Here is a 13,411-nt window from a genome sequence, read left to right on the forward strand (position 1 = left end):
AAAGACCTGGAAAGTTCTATTGGTCAGGAATGACCTGAGCCATTTCAACTCTCCCCCCTTGAATCCCGATGTCATGGAGACGCTGCAATAAGATTTCATGATTCACAGTGTCAAAAGCGGCACTCAGTTCGAGGAGGATGACTGCCACTGATCCGCCCCGATCCAAGATGCCTCTTGTTTCCTCCAGAACTGACAACAAGGCCGATTCTGTCCCATGTTTGGGGCGGAAACCGGTTTGTGAAGGGTCAATCAGTTGATTATTTTCTAGAAAGTTAGTCGGAAGATTGTTGATGTATTTTTCCAGTATCTTGCTGACCCAGGGGAGCAGGGAAATGGGACGGTAGTTATTGAAGTTGTTAATGTCCATATTGGGTTTCTTCACAAGTGCCCTCACCCTAGCCTCCTTCCATGCTGGTGGAACCGTATTGGTGGAAATTGAGGCATTAAGTACCTCCAACATAACAGGGAGGATAATGTGGCTAACAGCCTTTAAGGAACCCGGGGGAGCGGGGTCACTAGGAGAACCCGATTTAACCTGCGCCATTAAAGTGGCCAGTAGGTCAGAGTGTTGCAAAGGGAACTCATCCAACACAGGTGACAAATTGTCTGTTATATCCTGCTTGGAGTGCTCCAGGATGTCAGCTGAAGCATTTGGGAGAGTGGTTGAAAAGGATGAGTAGATAAGATCCACTTTGTTATAGAAGAAGTCGACTAGCTCATTACATCGGGCTTGTAGGTCATCACTATTTACAGGGGGCTGGGGGAGTTTAGTGAGGCTTTTTACAATCCGATAGATCTCCTTGGAATTGGAGCTGGCTTCGGAGATCTTTTGTGTATAGTACTGGGTTTGTACTTTCTTTATTTCTGTCTTGTAGTCCCTAATGGATTTCCTATACAAAATTTTATCTGGGTCAGTGTATCCCAAACGCCATTTCCTCTCTAGCCTTTTGTACTTGGGTTTAATATCCCTAAGCTCCTCAGAATACCAGGGGGCCGAGGTTCTAGATCTCTTTGCCCGGGTTGTCTTGGATGGGAGTATGATATTCAGTACTCTAGTTATCCAGTTGTTAAATTCCTTGTTAGCTAACAAGGGATCTGCATTAATAGATGGTGTTGTGGCTTGTAGCTCGTCAGCCCATTTGTCTAATGAGAGTTTGGACCAGTTTCGAGTGTCCCGTGATCCTGGCATCAGAGCAGGGGGTTTGTGGTGTGCCAAGTTAAAGAGACTCGCCAGTGGTCCGTCCACGGGAGCACAATAGGGTGTTCTGCCTCCAAATCGGGGCAATTACTAAATATGGGGTCCAGCAAATGCCCTTTCAAATGTGTGGGGGATCGGACAAGCTGAGATAACTGTAATGCAGACAAATCGGCGATAAGCTCTTGGGCCGTATGATCACCAATATCCTCAAAATGCATGTTTAGGTCGCCCAATAATGTATAATTAGCAGAGGTGGAGGCTAGGTCTGCGACTGGTGAGGGCAGAGAATATACAAATTGTCTAACCGGCCCCGGGGGCGGTAGATCAGTGCTCCAGAAAAATTAATATTTGGCGAGAGCTCCAGACTGAAGGACATACTTTCGCAGTCCAGAAAGGGACTGGGGGAGCAGCGGCAGGAATAGTTATCTTTAAATATTATTGCTAAACCGCCCCCTTTTCCAGATGAACGATCAAACCTTGCTATTTGATATCCCTGAGGCAAAGCTTGTATTATATCGGGCTCCGAGAACGGGGTTAGCCATGTCTCAGTAAGAAAGACTATATCTGGGGTAAGCTCGTCAAGTAGCAGAGATAGTTCTGTTTGGTGCTTAGGTAGAGTCCTACAATTAAGAAGAAACATCCTAAAGGTATGCTGGGTCCTAGTAATGGGAGTGACTTTGAGATGAGAGTGACAATGCTGACATTGGGTGGGCAGATTCAAAGGATGATAGAAATGGTTGCATGCTGTCTTTGCGGGCGGTCTTAGGTTGAGCAGTTCACTGGAGCTGTATCCCCTTAAGTATCCTGGTAGAGGGGCAGGAGTTGTGGCCCCTGGTCCCGTGCGGTCGCGGACGGGCGCAAAAGGGCTTGCTTTGGCACTGTTACTAAATCCACCATCCACACATTTATATTTATATATCCACTCATTCTTCAATGCAAAGTAGTGTATTTATAATACATATTTAAATATCAAAGCAAACCACATTCACTGGATGATGTAATCAGTGATGTCATCAGTGATGTCATTTGAGGTGTCATCAGTGATGTCACTGACCATGTCATGAATGATGTAATATTTGACATCATCAGCAGTGGATTGTGGGCGCGCGAGTTATAGTGAGTACAACTAACTATAACGGGGGAATTTCAATGGTTTTGTATGAGTAAAATGTCCAGCTAACTATAACTGGTGTGAAACCTATGGTTTTTTCAGTGAATTTCAAAGGTTTTTTAAATGTTAATTCCTAACTATAACGAGTTTGAAACCTATGGGGCCTTATTTACGAGCCCCTTGCGCCTCCGGAACGTCACTCCACTACTCTCTAATACTCACTCTCTACTACTCATTCTCTACTACTCTACTACTCTCTATCTACTACTCACTCCCTACAACTCACGATCTACTACTCTCTACTACTCACACTCTACTTCTCACTCTCTACTACTCACTCTCTACTACTCACTCTCTACTACTCTCTCTCTACTACTCACTCTCTACTACTCACTCTCTACTACTCTCTACTATTCTCTCTTTATGCTACTCACTCTCTACTACTCTCTTTACTACTTTCTACTACTCACTCTCTACTGCTCTCTACTGCTCACTCTACTACTCACTCTCTACTACTCACTCTCTACTACTCACTCTCTACTACTCACTCTACTATTCACTCTACTACTCTCTACTACTCACTCTCCGCTACTCTCTCTACTGCTCTCTACTACTCTCTACTACTCACTCTCTACTCTCTATTACTCACTCTCTACCTCTCTACTCCTCTCTCTACTAGTCTCTACCTCTCTACCTCTACCTCTACCTCTCTACCTCTATCTACATGCACACATATACAAATATATGTGCATATATATGCATATGCATTTATAAATATGTATGTGTATATATATATGTATATATATATACACATACATATAACATATATAATCTGCATATCTATATAAATACAAATATAAATGCATGCATACATATACATATATGCATAGATATGCATGTTATTTACATGAAAGTTTGAAAAACACTAATAAAAGCAAAGCTAAAAAGCCACCTCATTACAAACAGAATTGCTTTAACTTAAACGAGGGCGAGATCTATTGCATTTTCAATGCTTGTTTACTTTGGTTCCATCAAGAAGGCATTCAGATGTGTCACACATTTGACATAAATTCTGAATGTTAGCACTCTATTTGCTCATAAGATCACTGTAGTAAAGCTACTGCTCACCAGGGAAGTCTGCTGCTGGTATTCAAAGTGCATGTTTCAGTCTGCATGTCAGAATTTTTTTAATGAAATAGAAGAGGATTTGAAAAGTCAAAATGTGCCCTAATTTTTCATTCTTCAGCACTAATCATAATTTCTATGGCAAAATGAACCCCTCTCATTTTGTTCCTTTGCAAATTAAATGTTTTAAGTGTTACCACTTTATTCCAATCAAGATGACTTCAGGTGTGCCATACTTTTGTCATAAGTAAGACTGTAGGTGCTCTAGTTGTTCTTTAGAACACTCTGGGACATTCTGTCATTGGGCTATACTTGGGATACATCTGGGGGATATTTCCGCTACATTTGGGCTCTTTTGCCTCTGGTGGCCATCTTGGGAGACTTATTTGTTATGAGGTTTCCTAATTTCCTCATTTACTACAGTCTCCTCAGTAGGAAATACTTTCAGTTTTCTACTTTGATTCCATCAAGAAGGCATTCAGATGTGACACACATTTGCCATAAATTTAGAATGTTAGCACGCTAGTTGCTCATTAGATCACTGGAGTAAAGCTACTGCTCACCAGGGAAGTCTGCTGCTGGTATTGAAAGTGCATGTTTCAGTCTGCATGTCAGAATTTTTAATGAAATAGAAGAGGATTTGAGAAGTCACTCAAAATGTGCCCTAATTTTTCTTTCTGAAGCACTAATCATACTTTCTATGGCAAAATGAACCCCCTCAATTTGTTCCTTTTTAAATTAAATGTTTTCAGACTTACCACTTCATTCCAATCAAGATGACTTCTGGTGTGCCGTACTTTTGTCATAAGTAAGACTGTTAGCGCTCTAGTTGTTCTTTAGAACACTCTGGGACATTCTGTCATTCGGCTATACTTGGGCTACATCTGGGTGATATTTTGGCTACATTTGGGCTCTTTTGTCTCTGGTGGCCATCTTGGGAGACTGCATGTCAGAATTTTTTCATGAAATAGAAGAGGATTTGAGAAGTCACTCAAAATGTACCCTAATTTTTCTTTCTGCAGCACTAATCATACTTTCTATGGCAAAATATACCCCCTCATTTTGTTTCTTTTTAAATTAAATGTTTTAAGATTTACCACTTTATTCCAATCAAGATGGCTTCAGGTGTGCCATACCTTTGTAATAAGTATGACTGTTAGCGCTCTAGTTGTTCTTTAGAACACTCTGGGAAGCTGCAATAGAACACAAAGGAATCAAATATTTGCTAGCATTCGCGCCAAGAATTTTCAATTCTATTAAGGACACGGAGGCGAGGATTATGCTTCTCAATCTTTACTGCAAAATCAAAGCAGCTAATGAAAAATGCATATTTTCTTGTATAAACAGTATAAACAACTACATTGCCCATGATGCACACATATTAGCCACGCCTCCATAGTCCATAAGAACCCTCTGCGTGCTCCCATCATCCTCTTTCTTTGCAGAGAACGCAAGTCCAAACATCAACATGAACAAGTCCCAAAACCTCCTCCAACATGGAAGAATTAACAAATCTTCAAGCGTGAGCTCGTGCCATTGAACGTCTTCTATTCAGACTTCTTATCTGATCCTGAAATAAAGGAAATGAAAGAACTGTGACCACTGTATAAACTAACGTCATAACATTGAACATGGGCGGGTAAGCTTTTTACAGTTAATAAAACCCAGGTGGGATAATCCTCTCCTCCGTGTCCTTAATAGAATTGAAAATTCTTTGCGCAAATGCTAGCAAATCTTTTATTCTATTACAGGACCGGAGGCTTCAGATTATGCTAGTTTAACGCTCATTAAAAACCACAAATGTAAAATCACCCACCGGCTTATAATAAAAAGTCTTAAAAGTCGATTCAGAAGACCAATCTGCACAACGCATAATGTCTTGAATGTCAGAACCCAACATGTAAGCTTTTGACGCCATAGCGCCCCTTACAGAATGAGCACTAAACATAAAGATATCAACACTGGCCTCGCATTGTCCGGCCCGATTAAAAACACCCTGCTGGAAGACCCTCTTTATTCCAGTTTGCGCCTTATCCAGCGATGTAAAGGTGCCCACGTACTTCGAAACATATTTTACAAAGAGCTGTCCACCGGCTAGGGGACCGAGCTCAGCATCCCCCAGCTGCGTGAGGCTGCTGTCCATCCGGAGGAGCAGAGATTTGCGCCTCTCCGCAGAAATCGCGCAATTCGCATTGCCAATGAGGCATATAGCACGCTGGGTCCATCCGGCTAGGATATCAGGGTCTACCGGGGTAGCACCCTCCTTGGCAGCCAAGGCCATCTCCATGATTTTTGCCAAAGGGCCCACAACGTCCAGCATTTTGTCTTGGCAGCCGCGCCAGGCGCGGTCAATGCCACGTTTGGGGTCTTTGGAGAATTTTTTCAAAAACGTTAAGAGACTCGCATCAATTTCGGGGGTCTCCGCTACTTTCTCTCGCAGATCCAGCCGTTGGCATTCTGAACGCTTCAGATTATGCTAGTTGAACGCTCATTAAAAACCACAGATGTAAAATCACCCACCGGCTTATAATAAAAAGTCTTAAAAGTCGATTCAGAAGACCAATCTGCACAACGCATAATGTCTTGAATGTCAGAACCCAACATGTATGATTTTGACGCCATAGCGCCCCTTACAGAATGAGCACTAAACATAAGGATATCAACACCGGCCTTGCATTATAAAGCGAAGCCACCAGGCAATAGTAGCCGCAGTCACCGGTTTAAACGGTTTCTGTATTGCAATAAGCAACTGAGAACAACCTTGCGGTCTCAGCACTCTTGTACATTCTTTATATGCTTTTAGACATTGTACCACACATAATGTTTCATTTTCTGGGAAAGCATTGTAATCAATATGACGAGACAATGTTTTTGTACGACCTGTAATAGAAAATGAAACCCCTTCCGGGGTGAATACTCTACCTGTAACGTCGAGGGCTCTCACATCCGAAGAACGTCTGCACGACGACAGGCAAAGCAGCATAGCCAATTTGACTGAAAACTGCTTCCTAGATAGAAGGGAGTTAATCCGCCAACAATTGAACAATGAAATGACTAAGGAAACGTAAACTTGAAAGTTGAAAATATTTATAGAGCGCACTGTGACCAAGCGGCTTCCTGGCGCTACACAACGTCCCACAGACCTGAATACCTGGGCTTAGGTGGATTAGCAACTCTAATACCTTTGAGGAGTTTGCAATCAACCGGATGCATACTCACGGGTTTGCCATCCACCAGTGCATGACCCGTTGAGATGGCTGAACGAAAATTGTTGACGTACGGTACGCCAGGCCCTCTGCCGCTTTGTCAGACAGGAAATTCAACACATTGGGTGAGTCTGCCCCCACGGGATCCAAATGTCGTTCCAAGCACCAACCCACCCAGCTTTTCCAAGCTGAAGAATATCACTTCGTGGTGGAAGGTGCCCAGGCTTGCTTGATAAACTCAAAAGCCTTGACTGAAACTCCTGGCATTTGCCACTGTTCCCTGAAAGCCTCCTTGCCATCAGCGTGAGTCGCCCCTCTATGATCATGGGTTGCTGCTCCTAATGAGGGCCCAGCAACAACCAGTTTGAGTGTGGGAGCAACCTGGGAAGGTCGCAACTCCACTGCAACAGTGTCGGAAACCACGACTGCGACGTCCACCACGGAGTCACCAGGACTATCTCTGCCCGCTGTCTGATCACCTGTGTTATCACTCTGGGGATCAGCAAGAATGGGGGAAATGCATACTGAATCGCTCCCGACCAACTCTGGAGAAAAGCATCTGTCGCTTGTGCCAATGGATCCGGCCACCAGCTGAAGAATTGTGGGATCTGGCACGTGAGCCTGGACGCGAAAAGGTCCGTCTGAAACGTACCACAAATTTTCGGAAGCCACCAAAATACTTTGGGAAACAGCTTCCAGTCGCTGTAGTCCCTGAGGTGTCTGGAATTCCAAACCGCTACTTGGTTGGACTGTCCTGGTATGTACTCCGCAATTACCGATACCTGATGCGTGAGGCAATAATGCCAAAAGTCCTTGGCTATTTCCACTAGAAGAGACGATCTCGTGCCTCCCAACTTCTTGATATACCACACCGCGGACACATTGTCCATGCGGAGAAGGATGCAACAGGAGGTCCGCTTCGGGGATAGTGTTCGAATCGCGAAAGACCCGGCGAGCAGCTCCAGGCAATTTATGTGTAAGGACAACTCCTGCGGGGACCACCTTCTGTCCGTGGAGATGTCGCCGCAGCGCGCGCCCCAGCGGCTGGCATCGGACTCGATAACCACTTCTAGTTGGGAACCGAATATGGCCCTGCCATTCCACGCGTCCACATGCCCCAGCCACCACTGTAGTTCCGCCCTGACCTCTCGAGATAACGGAATGTTGTCGGCGTATGACAGGCCTCTCTGGAGGTGCCTGATCTTCAGACGCTGGAGGGCCCTGTAATGAAGAGGGCCCGGAAAAATCACTTGAATTGACGAGGCTAGAATCCCCACTACCCTGGCAATGGCTCGGAGCGAGACTATCTGCTTGCTTAGTAAGGCAAGGATTTCCTTCTTGAGATCCCTCAACTTCGCCTTGGGAAGGCACAGCTGAGCTGCCTTGGAATCGATTGTGAAACCGAGGAAGTCTATCACCTGAGTCGGGGACACCTCCGACTTCGCGAGGTTGAGCACGAAACCCAAGCTCTGGAGCAGGTTCGTCGTAAGATGCAGGTGCTGAAGGAGCGTCGTTGGATTCTGCGCCATAAGCAGAATGTTGTCTAGATAGATTATTAGTCGCACCCTTCTCTCGCGAAGGTATGCGACCACCGGCTTCATCACTTTGGTGAAACACCAAGGAGCCGATGAGAGCCCAAAAGGAAGGGCCAAATATTCGAACCCCTGGCCGTCCCACCTGAATTGGAGGAAGCGACGGTGTGGCAGGAAAATTGGAATTGAGAGGTAGGCGTCTTTGAGGTCCAACCTGACCAGCCAATCGCTTTCTTGCAACAAGTCTGCTACCAGATGGATCCCTTCCATCTTGAAATGGTTGTATGTGAGAAACTGATTGAAGACCTTGAGGTTCAGAACCAGTCTGTTCCCACCCCCTTTCTTCTGCACGATAAAGACGTTGCTGCAAAAGCCGTGAGGCCCCTCGTTGCACGGTGCCAGCGCGTGCTTCTGCAGCAACTCTGCAATTTCTTTGGTTATAAAACTGCGATCTTGTTGGGAAACATGGAGATCTGCAGGAAGGGAGTGCTGAAAAGGAGGAGAGTAAAACTCTAAGTGAAAAGCTTTGATAGTTTGTAATACCCAAGCATTGTGAGTCAGCTTTTGCCACTGCAGAAGGCAGTGTTGAGTACGACCCCCCAAAAGGAAGATGAGTGGATTACAACACTCACCTGCGGAATGCTGGCTTTTGAAGTTTGATCTGTTGTTTCTATCTTGGAATCTTCCCCTGTTGAACCTTCTGTGGGAAGGGTAAAAGGTACCCCAACGTGTGGAGTCCCAGTCCCCTCTACCGCGACCGAAGTCGTCTCTCTGGGAGCCCTGTTGGAAGCCACGGCCTGACGAGCGGCCCCTTCCTTGTCCGGCCCGATTAAAAACACCCTGCTGGAAGTCCCTCTTTATTCCAGTTTGCGCCTTATCCAGCGATGTAAAGGTGCCCACGTACTTCGAAACATATTTTACAAAGCGCTCTCCAAAGAGCTGTCCACCGGCTAGGGGACCAAGCTCGGCAACCGCCAGCTCCGTGAGGCTGCTGTCCATCCGGAGGAGCAGAGATTTGCGCCTCTCCGCAGAAATTGCGCAATTTACATTGCCAATGAGGCATATAGCACGCTGGGTCCATCCGGCTAGGATATCAGGGTCTACCGGGGTAGCACCCTCCTTGGCAGCCAAGGCCATCTCCATGATTTTTGCCAAAGGGCCCACAATGTCCAGCATTTTGTCTTGGCAGCCACGGCAGGCGCGGTCAATGCCACGTTTGGGGTCTTTGGAGAATTTTTTCAAAAACGTTAAGAGACTCGCATCAATTTCGAGGGTCTCCGCTACTTTCTCTTGCAGATCCGGCCGTGGGCATTTTGAACGCAGTCGGTTGCGCACTTCTCTGGAAAACCCTCTCCTAAGATTATCATGCAAATAGTCGGCGACCGCGGGAGGCGGGACCCAATCTGAGGAGCGTGGATGCATGATATCGGACGGATCAAAGGTGAAAGGGGTATTGGGGTTGACCGCAACTGTTGGAAGGAAAGCCTTTGCTTTCTTCGTAGAAGGAGGAAGCTCCTCAGAGGTATCGGTATCTGTGTCCGTACCCGTGGAGGTAGTGTCAGTGTCGGTATGGACTCTCTGCTTGGCTTTCGCCTTGGCCCCTGAGTAAGAATGGTCGCTTGCCCCACTGGCGGGCAGCGTGGACAGTGCTTGGCCATGTGGCCAGCATGTGGCTATTGTTGTGAGGGAACTGAGCCCTCCCCAGATGTCGAAGCTTCAGACTTCTTCTTCTGAGGTTGTTTGCCATAGCCGTGCCGCTTGGCGAAACCCTCCATTTCCTTACGCATTGGTCGCAGGGCCTCAGCCAGTGCCTGTTGGACGGTCTGGGGAACCGTGGACTCCATTGCCCTATTGACGGACGATTGGACTGAAGCGTCCGGGGCTACAACCAAGTCGTCTTCTAAGACAGCCTCCGGCTGCCCGTCATAAACCTCCTCCTCCTCCTCACACTCATTGGGATATTTCACCCAGTCTTCCATAATTAATGATGGAGTGAACACTATTATATATATATATATGGCCAGAAGGAATATGCAAAGCCAGCAATATTCACAGCCACCAGGAGGGGTAATGGGGGGGGGGTTAGCCCACCAGCACACAATCCAAAACACTCACTGTACCAACAACCCCCTCAGCAAAGCTGTATGCAAAAGGTCAGAGACCTAGGCCAATCCAATTATTTTGAGAGTGTGCGCACTCTGGGGCCAATATTTTGCAACCTGTGACAGGCGCTGTGAAGCAGAGTGGTGAACCGAACTCAAATGTGTGTTTGAACTGTTGGGAAATGCGCGCCGAGGCGCCGCCCAAATCGCGCCCAAAACAAGCCCAATTGGTTGCATTTGGGAGCACGCGTCGGCCGCGAGCCACCCGGCGCTTACGGCGTCAACAAGGATGATTAGGGAAGCCCAGGCACTTGCGCGTTAAGCGCGCCAAACGGGGAAAGCTGAGATTGAGGCTCTTTGATGAAATAAATGGCACCGCTCTGCCCAGCCAAAGACCGTGAAATAGACGCGACCTAAGCGTCGCGGAGTCAGGGGGAGGATACCCGAAGCGCAGCACGCAGCGCATGCAACCCAGCACTGTCTCGTGCAGCGCGCCCACTAAGGGACGCTCGCCCTCACAAAAGCACAATTCCTTATCTACCACAACTGAAACAGTAAGTGAATACAGTAATTAAACATAAATCATCCCAAGAGGGAAATATAACCCAATATTCAACAAAGCAGAGTGAGGGAACATGAAGTGCACTTATCTCTTGCTGTGAGCAGCAAAGAAAGAGGATAATGGGAGCACGCAGAGGGTTCCTATGGACTAAGGAGGCGTGGCTAATATGTGTGCATCATGGGCAATGTAGTTGTTTATACTGTTTATACAAGAAAATATGCATTTTCATTGGCTGCTGTGATTTTCAGTAAAGATTGAGAAGCATAATCTGAAGCCTCCAGTCCTGTAATAGAATCAACTGACTCTGTCCTTCTTGGATGTACATGTTTTACTGAGAATGTCAGACTTCATTCTCACATGACTGAGAAAGATAATGTGAATTTACAGAAAATATGCTTTCAGTTTAGCTTATAGATCCCCTTCCAAACCACTGTGGGAAAAGCATGAGATAATAGTTTTCTTTCAAACATGATTCATGATATCCCAGCAGAAGGCTTTTTCACATGGTAAAATCACCTTAGAACACACCACAATTCCTAAAATGAGTACGGTACCATCAACAAATGATTTATAATGTAACTAAAGTCCTAAAACCTTCTATTAACTGCAATGCTTTTTAATGAGGTGCTATCATGTATGTTAAATGTTAAATGTCGTATACTTGTAAAGCGCACAGCTGCCCAAGCAAAGAGGCGTCCCGGCGCTGTATACCTTGGAACCCATCCTGGCTTTCCCTGTGAGATGGTCCCTCCTGGGCATCTCCAAGGTGAAGACAAGCATCCCCAGCGCTGATGGGGCCGTTAGTAGAGATTAAGCAAGCTATTGCCCAGAGTTGCTGAGTGGGACCCATGGTTGGAGTAGGCACCAAGGCGAGAATTATCGAGTCCGCTGACCATGGCCCAAGACCCTGCCGTGTCGGGAATCGAACCCTGGTCCCGGGCCGACCTTTGCTTCCGGGTCTGCCACCTCTAACCAGTGAGCCACACCACTCTACATTGGTATATTGGTCCCAAGATGGCTGCCAACACTTCTTGGATGAAGTGCTGACAGCCAATCAGATCTCACGATGAGATGTGTGGTTAGGCTCTGCCCAGATATATATATTTCTTTTCTTTTGATTTTCTCAGGAACTACTGGAGGGATTTACACAATTTAATAAAAATATAAAACATTCAGGGGCAAATGTACTATTAATTCACGCAGTGCAGCAACTAGTTGCTTCGCTGCATGAGATGGAGAGAGCAGGGCAGTGCCATTGCTGCTAAGAAATTGATATGTTACTGCTGTGGTCATCCCCTGTGCTGGTGCACTTTCTTGCTGCCTACCACCCCGCACATGACTCTGCACCATGATGCAAAAAAAGTTGGATGTATGTCGTTACAACGCATGCTTTTTCCACGCATGCCTTTACAACGCAGGTTTTACAACGCAAGTCGTTACAACGACTTGCGTTGGGGGGCGCTGGATAGTGAATAGTTTAATTTACTATTCCAACTCCAGTCCCCGTGGATAGTAGGGAAGGTTTTGGATAGTAAATTAAACTATTCCCTATCCTACAGCGCCCTCCAGCGCAAGTCGTTGTAACAACTTCCGTTGTAATTCCTGCGTTGTAAATGTACTGCGTGGAAAAAGTTTTGTTGTAAGGATGTTTCCCAAAAAAGTTTGTGTGATGTATAGTATATGTTTTATACCAGAACAACAATTTAAGGTCCCTCTGTGAATCACTTGTACCCCTCTAGGTGTCTTTTGTGTGCCTCTGTGTGTTCTCTCTAGCACAGATGGACATTTTACTTTCCTAGTACCAGAAGTAAAATGCAGACTGGAAAGGCAAGGAGCATGCATTGGTAGCATGGGCTGACTAGGAAGGAGGTAAACATCTGTGCCCTAAGGAACAAGTGACTCACATAGGACCACAATCCAGAGACAATCTTTTTTTCCCCTAAACACCCATAATGCATCAGGCAGCAGTCCCAGGATAGGCCAAGGTCTGGTCTACTAAAGGAGAGACTGATTGATTGAGAAGGAACTTATATTGTGCACCTTACACAGTCGTATCTCTAGGCACCGGAAAGTAGCTCTACCCTCTGAAAAAGTAGTCTAAGGCCTCCATTACAATTTTGTCACAATAGGGCAGTGTATTTACCATTACCGCAGGATGAGATATTTACCATGTGTGGTAAATACCTCCTATTCTGAGGCTGAAGCAGGAAAATGAGTCCTAACATGTGGACTCGGTTTTTAACACACCAAATACTGCATGTTTTGCCTTTTTCCAAGGCCTTTCCCTAAGATATATTTCGGCAGGTTTGCCTTGCAGGAATTTTTCTGGGGAAACTGCGAGGCTGTGATAATTATCATGCAACTCGTAATTCTTATCCCTGTGAAAACAGGCGTTGGCTCAGAGATTGGAATTCAACCCTGAACTCGTAATGGAGGCCTAAGTGTACCCATGTTTTTCAGAAAGGGGCTCTGTAATTGATTTGCTTTTATTTCCCTTCTCTGTAAAGCAGAGGCAAGAAAACCATCGAACATTATGTAACAACACACTTCTGACACTTCTGGGCACTAGCTACAC

Source organism: Lissotriton vulgaris, chromosome 3_1 (assembly GCF_964263255.1).
Source record: "Lissotriton vulgaris chromosome 3_1, aLisVul1.2, whole genome shotgun sequence".
Classification (NCBI taxonomy): Eukaryota; Metazoa; Chordata; class Amphibia; order Caudata; family Salamandridae; genus Lissotriton; species Lissotriton vulgaris.